Genomic DNA, 19444 nt, shown 5'->3' on the forward strand with positions numbered 1-19444 from the left:
GAAGATGAATGAGTCATGGACACTCCCAGGATATTTAGCCACGATGTTGGTGATCAATCCCTGGTGATCGACTATGGCCTGCACGTTGATGGAATGTGTGTGCTTCCTGTTGCGGTAGAGGTGTTCAGTTGCAGCAGGTGGCACAAGGCGTACATGTGTGCAGTCGATTGCACCAAGGACGTGTGGGAAGCCACTGATGAGGTAGAACCCCTGTTTTGTTTCCTGCTGCTTCTGCAGTGTGTTAAGGAAGCAGATGTGGCGGGGTGTCAGTCCAATGGTGGCATCCAGTCCTTTGGGCAAAAAGGCGGAGAATGATGGCTGTGATATTCCGCCAACCAGGGCACCAGTTGTTTGGAAAGAGCCACTCGCCACCATATGAAGTACGGCAAGCAGCTTGGTTTCTGTTGGGATGGTGTGGGGTGTCACCAAAGTGGGGGCCAACTGTGGTTCAATGTTTCGCAGCAGCTGCTGAATGGCCTGCCAGTTCAACCGGTACCTCTGGATGATGTCGTGTTCCCTGAGGCCTTGAAGGGTGGTTCTGGGGCAGAATATCCTCTCCTGCCTTCTGCGCTGCCTTTGGGGTCCCTGCTGGTGTTGTTGTAGCTGCTGTTGTTGCTGTTGGGCTCTGCATCTGCATGCACGCTGGATTAGAATCACCTCCATGGCTCCCTGTTGCTGCTCTGCTGTTTGTTCTGTGTGTTCTGATTAAATACAGGTTTGTTTGCCCCATTTTATTGCCTGCCCTGACCCAGGCATTACATTTTTTACGCAAATCGGGCTGTGCGTCAGTTTCTGGCTCCGCCTCCCGGCCGTGCGTCATTTTTGCCTGAAAGCATAAATACAACGCACGGCTGTTTAAGCAATTTTTTGGACGGGAACGCCTACCTTGCATATAATTAACGCAAGGCGGGTTGCCGCATCCAAAAAATTATGCACACAGCGGAATTTTGTCGTCCACGGGCTCGGGCGTCAAAGTTTAAATACGGGGCAACGTTTGCGCTGATTGTGCGTCAAAATGTTTGACGCACAATCGGCACAGACGGAGTATAAATATGCCCCTAAATTGCTTGCGTTCTCTCCGTAAAACAAGGCAACATTCACCTACACCTGATGGGCACATTTTATTTACTCATATGGTAGTACACAAGCCCAGAACATGTAAATTAAATACTACTTGTGAGCCTGCAGCACCCATTTTGCCACCCACTAAGGTAGCACTTTAAAACATGTATCAGCCCACTCATTGCAGCCTGTAGTGCAGGTTTAAATTACCATTTTGCCCAGGCAAAATAAACCTCTTGCTAGGCTTAAACCTTCCTTTTTAATATAGATAAGCTACTCCTAAAGTAGACCCTGAACATCCGATAAGGGAGAGTGCATTGTATTTAAACATTAGGACATATTCTACATTTGTTTTCGACTGCTTTCAGACCAATCTCTCCTATTGTATAACATTGGGTTACCTTATTACATTTACTAAGTGCTAATGTTTGATTAGGAACCAAGTTGAAATGTTATGTTTGGACTTCAATTGTGATTTAAAATCCTCTTTTGGTGGTAAAGTCAGATTTTAGATACACATTTGATCTTGAAACAATTTTGAAAATGCCACTATTAGAAAGTTCCTGCCCAAAAGCTTCTAAGCCTTCTTGGAGTTTCCATATGCCTGAGCCTGTTAATGGCACCTCAATTAAGAATTAATATTGGGCCCAGACTCTGAACAATAGAGGACTAACTGTGGGCAGGATAGTCCATACTGCTAGTATGGTTGGGGGCAAAGCTATTGCCTACTCCACTTACGTTTCACATGCTTACCCCTAACACACACAAAGAATCCTAACACTAGTTATTCGCGACCCTAGACTTCTTTGGGACTCGGCAGGAGAATATAAGAAATTCCTGAATCAGTTGTGACAGTAGCCTAGAAAATGTCTTCTCTTCAGAGAAGGACACCAGGTATAAATGTCAGACCACCTGAGTAACTCTTCAGTACACTCCTAGAACTGCGGGCTTTACAGAAGAAGGACTGCCTTGTTCCCAAGATGACTCCTCTGCTACTTGAAGCTGACCTGTCCCCCAGAGCACAGCCTTGGTGCTCGAGGCCTGCCTTGTTTCTCAGAGGACCTGCCTGGGCCTTCTGGTGGCCTCTGCTAGAATGAGTCCCTGATCCCCAAGAGGTATTTTACCAGGTCTTGCACCCATGGCTGGCATCAGAGTGCATTCTTCTACAAGAAAAGATAAATCCTGATTTTCTGGCTTCTTTGGCTGGACTTGGGGAGGTATTTTTTTTTAGCAGGATTAACCTGGTCTCTGTATCTGGTTAATGCTCCATTGCAGTCGGCTTGAACTTGTGCCTTTCCTCCAGATGACCACAAGTTGCACTTTAAGCTTTGAGGCGTTACAACTACCTAAAACTTTAAAACTTCATATCTCTGCTTCTACTAATGGGTTATTTGTCATTTTGGTCTATTTGTATTTGTTGTAATTTACTCTATTGTTCTAAATTGGTTTGGAATTTGTATTGTGCTGTGTTGTCTCTTCACTACAGTTTTAGTTCTGCATAAATATTTCACCCAGACCCTCTTGGTTCAGCCTCACTGCTTTTTGACAAGGTACCAGGGGTGTTGAGCACGGGTTAATGTATTGACTTTTGTGGTGCATCCTGAGAAGGATTGTGGTTTTTTTCTTGAGTAGGGTTTCCACCTTCCCAAACCATAACCCCATTTCTTACAAGGTATATCAGCATCCAGCCCCCGGACAGTCCAGGAAACCAAGCTAGATAATCTGGTAGAACATCCTTCTGGCTGTGTTAGTACACTGCAATTCTGAAAAAAGTGGCACTCTAATGGATCCAAGTACTGCTGAAACTATAAGGTAGTAAATGGATACACAATAAACACTAACAGATCTGTTTTTTTCATAATTTGGAGGGGCTTTAGTCCCTGCAACTGGAGAGTGCACAACTGCAATTGGAGTGAGCACAAACATGGATAAATGAGAATTATTACCCCCTACCCTCTACCAACAAAATTAGGCAAATCTTTTTCCACTATATAGATGGCAAGAGATGATGCATGTCAATAATTACATCATAGGTTATTGCATCAGGAGTCATTACAATATGATAAGTATATCAGGAGTACTTTTACATTGGGAAAGTTCAGGCTTGAAATGCCTTTACTTTGCATCTATAAAGGTAAGTGATTTGTATTAGATGATCTGTCCATTAAGGTGTTTGCGACAATATTATACATCACAGTAAGATAATGTTCAAATCAAAAACAGAAATATAACATTTATTACCCCATGCAGTATCAGTCCCACCTGAAACCATCATTATGGAGGATACATGCACAAAATTGTCTAACCCACACCCTTTCAATCTCTCTGCCATCAAACTCCTTCATGCGTCTGGGGACAGCCCAGGACTGCAGGTATCAGTTTCCTTCTGATGCAGCACAAGTCCATACCTGCGTGCCATGTCCCTATATCTGGAGCCATCAGCCATCCCCATTAGTGTGTAGTATTGTTTCCTTATCACCATACTTAGCCAGAACAGCATCAGTAAATCCCTTTTCATCCAGAATATTGAGGAGTGCCATTGTGGGTGTGAGAGTGGGTGTTCAGTTGAGGCCTGCCTGAGTCCCTCCTCAATCAAATTCCATTATGCCCAAAGGACTAATTGTAGTCTCTGTGGGGCTCATGAGGATGGTAGCCCATTCATACTTCTTGTCAGAGTCACCAGATCCTCGGGGTCTGTTCACATTCCCAACACGTCCACCACTGAACAGCTCCAAGACTCTGATATATAAACCACAGAAACTGAGAGAGTTCACGAGGGGAAGAGGGGTTTAGGAAGGGAACAGCTGGGAAGGAGACCTGTAGTAAGAAAAAAAATTGAACTCACAATATGAAAATTATGTCTCCTGAAATCAATACTAGACTATGATTCTAAGCCTAGTCACTCTGAAAACATGAACAATCTAAGAGTTAAGTTTAAAATGACTAAGTTTCAAGATGGCCGGATACCTGTAGGGGAATCAAGATGAATTAAATGAAAACTTTCTTATTCAAGTACTTTCCTTTACATGAGGATCAGAAAAACATTCTGACTACATTTTAAACCAGTCATATAAATCCTGTTTTGAGAATGCATACTAGGACCATACAATATTGTATCTAGAAACTCTGGCCTTCTGTGTACTCTTAAAATGTTTCAACACAAATTGTGCATATTGCATATATATATATATATATATATATATATATATATATATATATACATATATATATACATATATATATATATATATATAGTAAACACCATAAAAGGATTGTGCTCCATGAATAACACAATATGGATTCAGGAAACAAATCACATAACTTGTCAACTCGAATATTACATAATAAATATCTTAGAATAGTGGCATACAATAAACAACATGAAATAAACTCGAGGAGAGAATCGTGCATCTTGCCGATTCGAGTGTTACCATGTAAAATACCAAGAAATGGTAGCACGCAATGAATATTAAAGTCAAGTCATCATTAATCGAATCGGGCGTCTTGCCGATTCGTAAAACACGATGTAAATGTCAAGAAATAACAGCTCACAATAAATAACAAGATCAAAGTACAATGAAACGAATTGCGCTTCTTTTGCCGATTCTTAAGCCATCATGTAAATGTCAAGAAATGGTAGCGCACAATGAACAACAAAGTTAAATCCTCATGAAACGAGTTGCGCGTCTTGCCAATTCATAAAACATCATGTAAATATCAAGAAATAGTAGCGCGCAATGGACAACAATGTTTAAACACCATAAAACTAATCGCGCGTCTTGCCGATTCTTAAGCCACCATGCCAATGTCAAGAAATGGTAGCACGCAATGAATAACAAAGTCAAACCTTTATGAAACAAATCACGCGTCTTGCCTATTTGTAAACTACCATATAAATGTCAAGAAATGGTAGCGCGTAAGTAATCTGTTACTCATTTAAGAATTAAACCAAGAATATGAAAATTCTCAATAACGGTGTCGGGACAGTCCAACCACCGTCTTACCGCCTGGAACAATGATCACCAATGAAGGATGAAGGGAGGAAGACTGGAAGATCCAAATAGGCAGCTGGGACAGGAGCTCAGGAAGAAGCTGCTGCTCTGCACCAGGACCTTTGATTATATAAGAGAGCCAGCCCAACTCCCAGTGCTCACTAGAGTCTTCGCCCAGCCCAGAACCACACCCAGGCATGTTGCAGGGAAAGTCTCTGGAAGGCCCTGGAAAGGGGCCACACCCTAACACATTCTGAAAACCTGCAGCAATACATTACAAAGGAACTGTATTTGTAAGCATATTAAAAATAAGTTTTCAGGATTGAACAGTGCAAAAGGTTAAACCACAACATATCAGCACAATGCATAAATTACTTTGTTTTGAGAGTGCTGGGTTTTTGCATTTTTGTCGCCAATAGAGCGCGTACTGCTCTGGTGTTGACACTTCTTGAACTCCCCCAAGTCTTTCTTCTATTTTTCCTTAATATGTGAAAGGAGTCTGGTGTACTGATCATCCCTTTATAAATGAGGAAGATACAGGCCTTGTCTCAGAGAGGTGCCATTGTTAGTTTCACTTCTGATGGATTTCTTTTTTGAGAATTCCTCATACCCTAGCAGGTAAGGGATGAGTGCACAGTAGTGCAGCATTGAGACTTTTCGAATCGAAAGTCCTCTCGTATACGAGCAAAGGACATTTTGGTCTGTACCAGTAAATACATGACCTAAGGTGTTGATTTCCGGCATATTCCAGCCCTGAAATCCCTTGAGTTGTGAAACATCTAACATGTAGGAGCCCCACCAGAGGGGGGAGTTTCAATGGCAGCTTGCCCCTGTAAATAGAGAGAAGTGGGGGGTAATCACCTATGGTCTATCTTTCCAGCTTGAATGTGGGATCATTGGGGCTGGCCGGATATTCAGTCATTTAGGACCATATGATGAGAGGCACAATAGTAGGATAACCGGTTGATCATTGCCTTAATAATATCCACAATATATGATCCAAAATATCCAGTTCAAAATGCCAAAACCATATTAAGGGTTTCCTGGTTTCCTGGTTTTTGGAACATAAATTGTAGATTTTATTTATCAGGAAAGGACATATCTTCTTTTTGGGAAACAGGAATTTTAAGGGATCAATAATTTGGAAGGATGACAGTGATTTGAAGCCATCAGGTGATGATATTTTCATCTTAGGAATTATAACAGTTGCACAGAAAAAGGACGGCAAGAATGATGACTGTCAGCCCTGAATAAGTGACGGTGTCACGAAACACATGTTGACTGTGTCAAATAATGACTGTTTTGGGCGATTAAATTGAAATCATCTTTCTGGAATTGAATACCAGATTTTTCAATTGAATGAAACTATATCCATAGAATGGAATAGACTGATTTCTTTTGCAAGTCAAATGAGCACACAAAATAAGTAGGGATTACCTTTTTCTCAGACCCTATATTATTTCCAAATGGACGGACTACAAGTTGGGCAACTGTAATCTCTGATTTCGATCAACAGGCGGATAATTCCTGTCACCGAACAAAATTTAAATCCTATTCCTAACTATAATGTACCTGTAAACTCTGTTTTTTAAGTACATTTCTATTGTCTTTTGAAGTTTTTAAGTTATATACACCTATATATATATCCACGCCAAAAACAAATCAAAATCTGGCACTCCTTGCAAAACAATGGCCTTCATTTATTTGAAAAATCCATAAAACAGAACATAGGGCAACACGTTTCAACCTTCACGGTCTTCTTCCTTGGCCCTTCTTACAAGAGTTATACAACAGAAAAAATGTGGCCCCTCCCATCTGCCATATATATCATCATCCATAGACATAGAAGATATATATATATATATATATTTTTTTATATATATATATATATATTTATATATGTACATAGGAATATACATTCTAATATTATCATTTTAAGTGTCCATTTTGTATACTCTTCCCATTTTAGCATAATTCTCCTATTTAACCAAAAATCATATCACTAATCGGATGAGCCACTATTGTAACACAATGAATCATCAAATTAATATTTTTGTAGGCCATTCAACAAAAAATAAGAGGTAACCTGACCTAACATTGTTATAATAGGAGCATATTGAAACAAAGCCAGTGCTCAGCACATTCATGTGATTGCAGCAACTGAAAGAAGGCATTACATTTTTGAGAAAGCTGGGACGACGAATTATAGAATGCAGAGACTGACACATAAAGAAATATGAGACATTAAGGAGACCAGGGAAATAGCTCCTTGTGTTTATTTATTTATGAAGACATAATTGAAGACACAATTATTTTTTACAAAATATAATTTATAATACTGACTGAACTAAGGAGATTAATAGAGCTTGGGAAGTGATTTCGTTAAATAATTACATCGAGGTTGGTCGGGTCCCACGGGGCCTACAAATTCTAATTACTCCGTCACATTTTAATCCGCATCCCAAGTTATTGGAAGAATGGTCGCTTCTAATGGCAGCAACCTGTAAGAGCATGTTAGAACTCTTATCTAAATATGCGGAGATGGAACTTACGCAAACCAGTGAGGAAATTACAAAGCTAAAGGCGAATCTTGAACAACATGAGACACAAGATGAGATTCAAAAATTCTGTGAAGATATGGAGATACGTCTCAAGAAATATGAATATGAAATAAAATTGAAAAAAAGAAAAAAAAAATTGCGGGACAAAAATGACTATGCAACAGGACGTGTCTTAACATTCAGCAGACGATATGACCAAGCTAGAAAGGATTATAGACAAGGTGAAGCCCTACGACGACAGGAGACATCCACATCGAATCGAGCGTGGAGAATATATCAGACCTGGAAGAGACCCCGGGCCCAAGCACATCGGTGGGTCAACCTTTTACTACACTGGAGGAATATCGTTTTTTACAGATGAGTTCAAGACCACAGGGAAAATCTCCAAGAGACAAAGGCGAAGGCGCAGAAATAAAAAGATTAGGAGAGGGGGCAGGTCAACAGGACAACGAGAATTTGGTTGGCAGAATTGAACGACAAACTAGGAGAAAGAAACAATGAAGGAAAGAGAGCTGACAGTAGTCAACATCTCTTCTCATACTTTATCACAGGATGAATGATCAATATTGGAATTAGGGCTATCATTCTGTCCAACAGCGAATTTTAACTATACAAAAAAACAAATTGATATTTTTCACCTGATCAGGAAGTTGAAGTTAATGAAAATCTTTGCACAACAAAAGGACGTGACCATATCACATACAACAGAAATGAAGCAGTAACTTTAGAGCTGCTTAATTTGTGGAAGAGGACAAAAGATGCGTATGCACGGAATCTAACAGCAGGTCAACGAACAGCACTGACATCTCTCAAGAAAGCAACCTCATTTGTGATAAAGCCGGCGGATAAGGGTGGCAATGTAGTGTTTTGGGATGCTACTATGTACCAACAAGAAGTTAAGAGGCAACTGCTCAATCCAGCCTGTTATGAGATATCCACAATATCAGCTTACCGACATTCTATAAGCAGGTTTCATGATTTGCTCTTCGATGGTGTCTTACTGGTACTGAAACCAGTGGCACCTTGCTTCTATCTGCTACCCAAGATTCATTAGGATATTTATAACCCTCTGGGTCGTCCTATAGTATCAGCAAGAGGCAGTCTTTTGGAGAATGTTTCCATCTACCTAGACTATTTTTGGAGTCCTTATGTATTGAATTTAAACTCATATCGCAGAGACACTACAGATTTTTTAACAAAAATACAGGATATTCCTTGGCAAACTAACTATATCATGGTAACTATAGATGTAGTATCGTTGTACACCTGTATCCCACATGAAAAGGGAATTCAGGCGTGTCGACATTTCTTTAGGGACAAACCAATCAGAATGTTGGAACACTCTGAACTACTTCTGAACATGTTAAAATTTTGTTTGGAAAACAATTTTTTCATATATGAGGATCAATGGTATAGACAACAACTGGGACTGCGATGGGAATTTGCTTTGCTCCCAGTTATGCCTGTTTATTTATGGGATGGTGGGAAACACAATGGGTGATGGCAGATGAAAAGATGGAATGGTTCCAACATATCATATTTTGGACACGATATATCGATGATATATTTATGATATGGGAAGGCCCAGAATCAGTGTTATATGATTTTTTGAATTCGCTACCGAATAGGGACCTAAATTTACAATTTTCATATAAAACACATAAGCAGGTGATGGAATTTTTAGACATAGAGGTCTGTGTAAAAGAAGGCACATTACATACAAAACTGTTCAGAAAAAGCACATCGGGGAACAGCATTCTACACGCCACGAGACACCACCCTCCGAATGTAAAATGGAGCATACCCTATGGGGAATTATTAAGAGCTAAGAGAAATTGTAGTACCCCACAAAGTTTTGAGAAAGAACGATTAACAATGACACAGAGATTCAGATCTAGAGGATATCCATACAGAGTAGTAAAGAAGGCATGCTAAAAGACAGCAGTAGTTCAAAGGGCGGAACTATTGATTCCCAAAAAGAGAGGAGAAGGCACTAATACCCCGAGATTTGTGACAGTCTTTAATGCATATTCGTCAGAAGTCAAAAAGATCCTCATAAAATATTGGCATCTTATTAAGGCTGACAGAATAATTGGGCAGCTAGTCAGCCGTACTCCTTTGATAACTTACAAAAGAAGTAGTTATTTAAGGGACATTTTGGTACATAGTTATACAAGGAAGAATAAAGAAACTTTCTTAGATAAATATCAAGGCTTCAATAAATGTGCCAAGTGTAAAGCATGCAGATACAGTTAAAATCGTAAGCAATATGAGTGACCCACGGGTAGGCAAGCGAATATTAAAAAGTATATTAATTGTAACTCAGATTTTTCTATCTATGTAATAGAATGCCCGTGTGGATTACAATATGTCGGCAGCACAATTTTTCCTCTGAAGAAACGTATTCTTGAGCACTGGAGAGAGATATCGAACAAGGATGCTGCGTATCCAGTAGCGAGACATTGCAATCTTGAGCATGAGGGGAAAGTTGAGAAGATGAATTTTTTTGGTATAGACAGGGTCCTGGACACTCCAAGAGGAGGGGACAGAGAAAAACAATTGAGGAGATTGGAGTCTGAATATATTATTCAGCTTAATAGCTGTTATCCTTGGGGATTGAAGAAGGACGAGGAACTTTCTGATCATATTCGTTAATATGATGATGTCAAGGCAGGGTCTTATTATCACAATGTTAGGGCAGGTTACCTCTTATTTTTTGTTGAAAGGCCTACAAAAATATTAAGTTGATGATTCATTGTGTTACAATAGTGGCTCATCCGATTAGTGATATGATTTTTGGTTAAATAGGAGTATTATACTAAAATGGGAAGAGTATACAAAATGGACATTTAAAATGATAATATTAGAATGTATATTCCTATGTACATATATAAATATATATATATATATAAAAAAAAAAAAACTATATATTTTCTATGTCTATGGATGATGGTATATATAGCAGATGGGAGGGGCCACATTTTTTCTGTTGTATAACTCTTGTAAGAAGGGCCAAGGAAGAAGACCGTGAAAGTTGAAACGCGTTGCCCTATGTTCTGTTTTATGGATTTTTGAAATAAATGAAGGCCATTGTTTTGCAAGGAGTGCCAGATTTTGATTTGTTTTTGGCGTGGATTTAAAATGGGTCCTGTGCCCATTGACTGAGCACCAACCTCGATAGGCGAGCGCTGGAAGGAACACAGGATTCCCTTTTTGATGACATATATATATATATATATATATATATATATATATATGTGTGTGTGTGTGTTTTTATTTATTTATATATGTGCATATAACTTTAAAAGTTGAAAAGATGAGTCACGCGCACTCAAAGTGAAAATTCATTAATGTTTAATTATGAAATTCCTCCTGCCCCTTCTATACATTTTGGCTAACTGGCCTTGCTTAAGCATGAGGCAGTGCAATACCAAGTTCCATATATACAATACTCAGGGGCATATTTATAGGCCCCTAGCTCCACCTAGCGCCACATTAACATAATTTATTTTGATGTTAACGTGACCCAACAAGGCCAAAGTCCCTGGGCGGTATTTACAGGGTGGCGCAATGCATGCATTGCGCCGCCCTGTAACCCTTTGTGCTACATGTTGCCTGCCCCAGGCAGAATGTATTTAAAGGGGGCATTCCCCGCTTTAGGGGAGCCGATAAAATGGTGCAAGGAAATCTATGGGATTTCCTTGCACCATTTATTACAGCACTTTTAAAGCCTGCTCAAGTGCAGGAGTTAAAAGGGGGCTTCCATTCTTTAGAATGGGACCCAATGTACTCTGCAGGAGTAGCACTAACGCTACTCCTGCAGAGTACATGAATAGAGTAATTAAAAATGACTCTATTGCCTCCTACCCTGCGCCATGGTGCTCCGTATTTTAAATACAGCACACACATGGTGGCAGTAGGGGGGGTGCTAAGGGGCCCATGGAAAGTGCCCCTCAGTGTTTCAAAAGGTAAAAATCAACAAAGGACTATCATAGACCATCACAAAGCACTGTTGATTATAGCCATCTTGGACTGTAGACTTAAAAAAGGTAAACCAATGAGATGTTTAAACAAAAATTAAGCTTTCCATAGACTCACAGTACCATTTTCAAAAGAAAATACAGTTTTTAATAAAAACGAAATACATTCATTTTAAATACATTCAGCACTCTAAATCTGCAATATATACATCCAAATGTATAAAACACAAAGTGGTAGTCCTGATACACGTGCAAACAGCTGTTGATGTAATGAACTAAAAGCATGCTTTTAGACAACAAATTACAAAAATATATTACCAAAATGACAAAATCAGTAAAATAAAAAAAGATTCACATTGTGTCATGTGCTTTTACCTTACCGGGGGCATAGAAAAGGAATCAATTATCTCTGAAGCCAAAATGTGAGGCTTTCAATACTGCCCAAGTTGGTAATTACTCCACATCCAGCAGTTAAAATACTATTATGTCATGTAGCTTACCAGGTGGCAAATTAAATTCATCAGTTGTCTCTAAAGTCGAAATTGTAGGGTTTTCAATGCTGCCCAAGAGGGCATACACTCTGCATCTGGCAATTAGAATCCCAATATATAATTGAACAAGAGCAACCACAACCCACAGTGTAAATAAATGCCTCAAAAGTAAACCTAATTGTTGTAAAAATAACACTGGGCCATGAAGGCATCACAGTAATAATGATAAAGCTGAATTGGTCCTCAATGTACATATATAACCCATTACAATTAAGTACCGAAGCATGCTGCAAGAAATAGCCATTGCAATGATAGCCACAATTTTTTACAAAAAGTGAAAAGTATAACATATATCACCCACATGGCCATGAAGTATCTGAAGTATCCTAAAGGAAAGCATAGGGTACCCCCTTGGGGACTTCTCTCAAACCCAGCTCTCCAGGTGAAAAACCCTTCCTCTCTTCCCTAGAAGAAAGAAAATACAAAACAAGTATCACCACAGTGCAGAGAACACATAGGTGGTCATTATGACATTAGCGGTAAGGTTACCGTCACACTGGTGATGTCCGTAGTACCGTCTCCAGGCTGGCTGTAACGACGCCAAATAATGACCATGGCGTTGATTCCTCCCATAGACAGCCAATGTACCACACCAACTGTCAGTGCGGTACGAACACTGAACACGGCGGTAGCCACCTAAGGGCAGGCGGCAGACAGGGATCCGCCCACCATATAATGACATAGCACACCACCAGGATTTCCGGGGCAGTAGCAACAACACCAAGAGCCAGATGTATCAAACGAATTTGCATTCGCAAACGGTGCGAATTGCAGAAATTGGCTGTTTGCGAATGCAAAAACTTGGTTTGGGATGCAAGAAAGGCATTCGTAGGCCAAAAACAAGGAATTGCAAAATTTGGGATTTTTAGCAAAACATCATGGTTTTGCGTGTTGCATTTTGCACCTCGCAATTTGCGACATGAAATGCCGATTCGCTATTAGCATATCGCAAATTGCGAGTCCGAATAGCGACTCGCAAATACAGATTCAGGATTTCACGTCTCAAATAGCGAGACGCAAAATGCGACACACAAAACGATGTCGCAATACAATGCATCAAAAATTTGCAAATTGCAGAACCAATTGCACCAATTGCATTTTCGCAGAATGGCCTTTTGCACATGCAGTTTACCACAGATTGAAACCAGGTGGTAACCAGGTGCAACCTATATAAAGAGCCCCAGAATGCCTCAGACTCTTTTCCACAATGGCTGCACTCTACGTCATGGCGAGGAGAATGAGGATCTTGGCATGTTTGAGGAGAGGGAGGAGGAGACAGGAGCACATTTTCAGAGTGCGCATTACCCTTTTTGACCAGACTGAGGAGGACATTTTTGAAAAGTACAGGTTGAGCTCAGCCATGATACTTGACCTGATAACTGTGCTACAACCCATACTGCAGCGCACAACACACAGGACCAGTAGCATACCCACCCATGTGCAGGTATTATGCTCCTACTTGCCTCAGGGAGCTATCAAGGGGTCATAGCAGCAGCTGGAGGGGTATCACAGAGTGCCCTCTCTAGATTTTTCAATGCATTTCTAAACGCCATGCTGAGCTAGATACACCAGTACATCAGATTCCCCAACACCCCACAGGAATTATAGCAGACAAAAATAGATTTCTACCAGATAGCACAGTTCCCCCACGTCCTAGGTGCCATAGATGGGACACATGTTGTAATCTGTCCACCATCGGCCACAGAGCATGTGTACCGCAACCGTAAATACCAACATTCAATGAACATACAGGTGATATGCAATGCCTCCTATATTATAACTGATCTTGTGGCCAGGTACCCAGGGAGCACACATGATTCATACATCTTTTGCCACAGCTGGATTCACACAAGACTGCTAGCTGGGGAATTTGGTGAAGGATATCTACTAGGCATTTTCCCTCTGTACAATGGTGCATTGATGGCAGTGTGACGCCAGATGGCACAGCTACTCATTATACCCTCTGTTCCTTCCAGGAGACAGTGCCTAGGCAGTGCGCACCTACATGATGATGCCCTACCTAAACCCTGCAACACCAGCAGAGCGGAGATACAATTCAGCACACAAGGCAACCCGCAATGTTCTGGAGCGCACCTCTGTACTGCTGAAGAGTCGCTTCAGATGCATCCACAAAAGTGGAGGGGCACTACAGTACAGCCCGATACCATGATGATCCCATACCACCCCTACAGCCAGCAGACAGGACCAGTGCAGCAGAGGGCAGGCAAAGGCATGCTGACATCACGCACAACCATTTTAGATGTAAGTAATGACAACACAACCTCACTGACATGTATTCTGGTTGTTAGCACCTTTATTACCTTGACTTCAGGTAACATATGTGTCACTAGGACAAAGCAATACACATGAGTCATACGTGAATCATTAACAGTGTTGCACTATTGTCATCATAGTTTACTGCAATTTCTACATGTGAAGTTAGTCCCCTGTGGCCATCACTGTCACTTTTTATGACCACGCATTCCACTTGAGTGCGCAGTGGCCTTGCCGGCACCTCTTGTATCAGGCTCACAGGCAGTACTGTCCCTGGCACTGCGACGCCCAGGATCCATCATGGGCACTGCAAGGCTGCTGAGGCTAGATGACTCCTCAGTATCCCCAAATCCCAGTTCACTGGGTGTGGCACTGCGTGTTGCTAGCACAGCATCCAGAACGCTGGTAATTTGGACCCTTCCCTGGGCAACATCCCTACTGCTATGTGCTGCCTCCACCTGTGCGGCCACAGCACGCCGTGATATCAGGGCAGTAGATGTAGCTAGACGATTTACTGATCTACAAAAGCCACTGAACATTCCCATGAATCCCCTTTCATGCCTGCCGTGGCTAACTCACTCATGCCTGATCTCAGTACAGAGTTTCTTTATGGCATTGTTCAGTTCCCTGGTGTTCTCCGCAGTTGTTTGCTGTCCCTCATGCAGCTTGCAGATGTTTGTATTCAGACACTCCAACTGCTTGTGCAGCCCCCCCATATTGGCATTGTGTGCCTGCATCTGCCTGTGCATTGCCCTCATGCAACTGCATATGTAAATGCAGGTCCAAAGGCCAGTTCAAAGTCACAAATGTCTACAGGGCAAAGTCCAGGCCCCAACTTGACTCCTGACAACATCGGGACTCCACTGTTCAAGGGCATCATGATGGAAATTGGCAGACACATCAGGAGGCGGGGGTGTCGGGTGGGTTCGAGTTGCATCTCATAGTGAGAGGGCTCCTAGCCTAGCATGATTCCTGTTGTCACTCCCTTTTACTTTTGGGCCCCTTAGGTACCAACCACTGTGGAGGACTAGGAGGAGGAGGCAGGCACCTGTATACAGACCCCTTGTGGACTTGGATGCACTGGAGGACAGGCACATCATACTCCCCTATTGTCTGGACAGGGCCACAATCACAGAGCTGTGTGCACAATTTAAGCCTGATCTGCTACCTGTTATCCGTTCCACCACAGTAATACCCCCTCTTGTGCAGGTACTCTCACTGTTCCATTTCCTGGAAATTGGCTCTTTCCAGGTGACAGTGGGCTTGGCTGAAGGAATGTCACAGCCAATGTTCTCGATTGTGCTTGCAAGGGTTTTGTCTGCCATGCTCCAACACATATGAAAAGAACAGATGATGGATGGAATGCAGAGCAAATCAAACATTCAACCCCAGTCACAAAATCTGGGTTTAATCCATTGTTGTTTTGCTCACCACGCCATCCCAGTTTGGACCCAGCCATATGCAAATCAGTCTTGTTCCGTTCCTCATGGGAACAGTCCAGCCTGAACTGCCAACCCAGGTCCTCCCTGGACCGGAAACAAGCATCCTAGGACTGGTTTCAGGGTATCACCCTTCATCAGCTAGGCTAGCTTGAATCCAGTGGCGCAGTGAGCACAGGACCCACATCTGGGCATGCCCTTCCAACTTGGGGCGACAAATGCAAAAAGAACAGATGATAGACGGAATGCTCAAACACATGTGCAGCTACATCGCATTCCCCCAGGTAGATGATTTACCCACTGTGAAGGCTGGATTCTATGCGATGGGACATATACCACATGTAATTGGAGCTATCTACGGGATGCATATTGCCCTAGTCCCCCCCAGGGCCAATGAACAGGTGTACAGGAATCAGAAGAGTTTCTACTTACTCAATGTCAAGATGGTGTGCCTTTCGGATCAGTACATCTCCCACATCACTGCCAAGTATCCTGGATTTGTGGATAATGCCTTTGTCCTGAGGAATAGCAGTGCCCTACAGAGGCACAGAGTGTGGCTTATAGGTGAGCCTGAGTCCTCACCCAATGTATGTCAGTGTCTGCATTCCGAAGTCATACTGCATGCCATTGTGCAGGACCAATGTGTGTCCCTCACTTCAGGCAGGTGATTCTGGCTTCCCAAACCTGTCCTAGCTCCTGACCCCTGTAAGGAATCCGAGAACAGGGGCTAAGAATAATTACAGTGATGCTCATGGGCATACCAGGAGGATTGTTGAAAGGACCTTCGGGCTCCCAAAGGCTGGGTTCAGGTGCCCCCATCTGACAGGTTGGTCCCTATGCTACTCCCCTGAGAAGATCTGCAGGATTGTTGTGTGCTGCATGTTGCACAATTTGGCCCTCAGGAGGCATGTGCCCTCTCTGCAGGAGGGGGGTGACAATGCAGCTGTGGCAGCATTGGACACTGAGGACAGTGAGAAGGAGGAAGAGGAGGACGATGTGTAACAGGACACATATGATTCTGCAGTACTTCCAATGACAGTCAGGTAAGACTGTTGTATTAAACATTTCTCCGTTTTTATGTTGTGCTGTGTGGCTCTAGCATTATTCTAGTCATTACCTTTACATCCCACTTGACTGTCACCTATGCAGCCCCTTATTGCAGATGCTGCTGTGGTTACAACAGTGTAATTAATGATGTGTATAAACTGCTGAGACACATTTGTAGGATGGATCAACATGTAACTGGACATTTACATGGGTTCATGCAGCTCATAACAGTTTGATAAATTGCACATTATCTTTAGATAAAGCACTATTACTCAAGTTGTATGCAAGGGTGGTTGTTAAGAATTGGTATAGAATGCAAAGTGCAATAGAGTGGGATGATAGTTGGGAATAGTCCAGTGTAGGGGGCCAGTCTGTTTGTAGCACAGGTCTAGAGTCCAGGGGGCCATAGGAAGGGGAGCAAAGGTGGTTCAAGGTGGACATGGTGACTCAGTAGAACACAAGGGGGACATTCTGGAGGGGCTTATTTCCTGGTGGTGATCTTGGTCTTGGCAACTGTCTCTGGTGTCTGTCACAGGGACCATTTGTGGGGAGGTTTACCTTCTGCAGAGGAAGGGGTGCTGGTGGCCTGTGGGTCCTATGGCAGGGCCTCCTGTCCACTAGCTGCAGCGAATGTGGAGGGCTGGTCAGTACACTGGCTAGTGAAAGGGACCCATGGGTGTGCTGTGTAGTCCCTCATGATGTTGGCCATCTCACCCAGCACCCCTGCAATGGAGACCATGGTGGTGTTCAGGGCTTGCAATTCTTGCTTGCTCTCCTGGTGGTGTTCCCCCTGCAGTCGCTGGTTCTCCTGTATTATGTTTATCACCTAACCCATCTTGTGCTGGTATTGATGGTAAGCCCCCAGGACATTAGTGAGTGCCTCCTGGGCAGTCGGTTCCCTGAGCCTGTCCTCCCCCTGGCACACAGCTGTCCTCTGGCTCTTCCTGCCCCCCTGTGCCTGTGTCCCCTGAACAGTGTGCCCACTACCACTGACCCCAGGACCCTCATTGTCTTGCCTGTGTGGTATATACTGGGGCCCCTGTAGAGGTGGGTATGCTACTGATTGACTTGTCCTGGGGACAGAGGTCTGGGGATGTTGGCTGGCTGCTGTGGTGTTGGATTTTGAGGGGGGAAGCTATGTAGTGGAATGGGTGTGGGATGGGGTAGCCGACTGATCCAGTGGTCCCTGATGGGCCAGGGAGTTCATCCAGATCCAGAGCTCCAGAGTTGATGTCATCACTGCCGGCATCTTCTAGTAGGGGACCGGTTAGCCGTGGCACCTTCTCACTGCTGAGATTGGCTGGGGCACCTGTGGGGATGTAAGTGTTGTATTATGCTACATGTCTGTGGCATATTCTGCATCACTAGCTTCCCCTATACTTTTGCTGTTGCCCCGCCACCTTTGTTTGTGGGATTGTTAGTTATCCATGCTGTGCATGCATTGGTGGTGGGTGTATATGCAGGGCTTGACGAGATGTGCATGCAGAGGGTATGACATGCAGGGCTTGGCATTTGGGTTTGTTAATTTTGTTGGTGCAGTGTGGGAGATGGCGTGGGGTGATGGGTTTCAGGGTGAGGGGTGGTGGTGGCATGCAGGTATGGGGTGTGATCAGTAGTAAATGTTGACTCACCAGTGTCCAGTCCTCTGGCTACTCCAGTGAGTCCCTCAGGATGCAGGATTAACACAACTTGTTCTTTCCCTGCTGTCAGCTGTGGGGGAGGAGGCGGGGGTCCACACCAGTCCTCTAGATGGCGAGCTGGTGCCTTGCTGCAATGGAACGCCCTTCCCCCTGTAGTTCGTTGCACCTCTTCCTTATGTCTTCCCTTGTGCGTAGATGTAGTCCCAGGGCGTTCACCCTGTCAAGATCCTCTGACATAGCTCCATCTTCCTGGCAATGGATATCTGCTGGACCTGTGCTCCAAACAGCTGTGGCTCTACCCTGACTATTTCCACAACCATGATCTGCAACTCCTCATTGGTGAAAATAGGGGTGCCTTTGTGGGGACATGGATGTTGTGTGGTGTGTGTAGGTTGGTCAGAGGGTGATTTGTGATGTGGTGTGGTGTGTGGTGTGTGGTGTGTGTGCGTGTGGGATGAATAGGTAGTTGTGAAATGTGTATGCAGTTCTCTTTTGTGTTAGCATGGCTAAATGTATCCATCTTGTCATGTTAGCAAGGGATTGTGGGTGATGTGGGTGTCTGTTTTATAGTGCTGTTGGTGCGTGTGTGGGGTGTGTGTATTTGTGTCAGGTATGGGTTTTTTGTTCTGGCCAATTTTTTCTTGTTTTCTATTTGGGTGGCCTTATCCACCGCAGTGTTATTCACCGCTAATGGTTTACCACCGTTGAGTGTCCACTGTGGTGATTCCTGGGTCATTATTTGGAGGGGGGAATTTTGGTGGCTTAACAGTATGGGTGGTACTTCTGACAGTTTAGCACGTTCAGTGGGGCAGGCAGATTTGTGGTTGTGGCAGTTTTCTGTGTGTTTTGCGTATATGTGTCATATTCTGGTGGATGGATGTTCACCTCCGTGGCGGCT

This window comes from Pleurodeles waltl, chromosome 3_1, assembly GCF_031143425.1.
Source record: "Pleurodeles waltl isolate 20211129_DDA chromosome 3_1, aPleWal1.hap1.20221129, whole genome shotgun sequence".
Taxonomy (NCBI): domain Eukaryota; kingdom Metazoa; phylum Chordata; class Amphibia; order Caudata; family Salamandridae; genus Pleurodeles; species Pleurodeles waltl.